Source organism: Magnolia sinica, chromosome 2 (assembly GCF_029962835.1).
Source record: "Magnolia sinica isolate HGM2019 chromosome 2, MsV1, whole genome shotgun sequence".
NCBI classification, from domain to species: domain Eukaryota; kingdom Viridiplantae; phylum Streptophyta; class Magnoliopsida; order Magnoliales; family Magnoliaceae; genus Magnolia; species Magnolia sinica.
The window spans coordinates 139,225,342-139,226,020 of NC_080574.1; positions in this window are offsets into that span (position 1 = coordinate 139,225,342).

A 679-nucleotide genomic window follows, 5' to 3' on the forward strand; every position below is an offset into this window, starting at 1 on the left:
GCCATAGTACCTCAATGGCCAGTGGCTAATCATGGTGGTATAATCCTAGAGAACGCAATGGTCTATTCAATCTGTTCTAATCTCATTTTCATGAAAACTCAAAATAATAATAATTTATTTACAAAAATCATTTTTAATCAAGTTATTAACGGATTGATGGCTTTAACGTTTCTCATTTCAAGGTGGGAGTGAGCTATAATTGTATTTCTTGCTTAAGATAACATTTAAAACAATTCCCTCTTCTCTAGCCACTATTTCTCTACCACTTTTTTTTTAGTATGGTTTTGATCCATTTATTTCAATCATGAAAACAAGACCATACCAGCAATTTATTTATTATTATTATTATTATTATTATTGTTATTATTATTATTATTATTATTTTAATATTATCAACTAAATGTTTGCAATCCATTTCAGTTGTGCATCCAAACGCGGCATTATTGATCCACCAAGAACTCAAGTTCATGAAAAACGTGGTCTAGAAGCAAATCATTTTTCTCTCACTTGGGTTGCTTTGAGTACCTCTGATATGAAGGCTCTCGAATTCCTTGTGTCCCTCACAAAAAAACATAAAAAATGTTAATTTGTTTTATGCTGCAATATTGTTTCCAATGGTGTTCCATCAATGAATCATATGGAAGATGGAAGTAGAATTTCCATCTTCAGTTATGCTAAA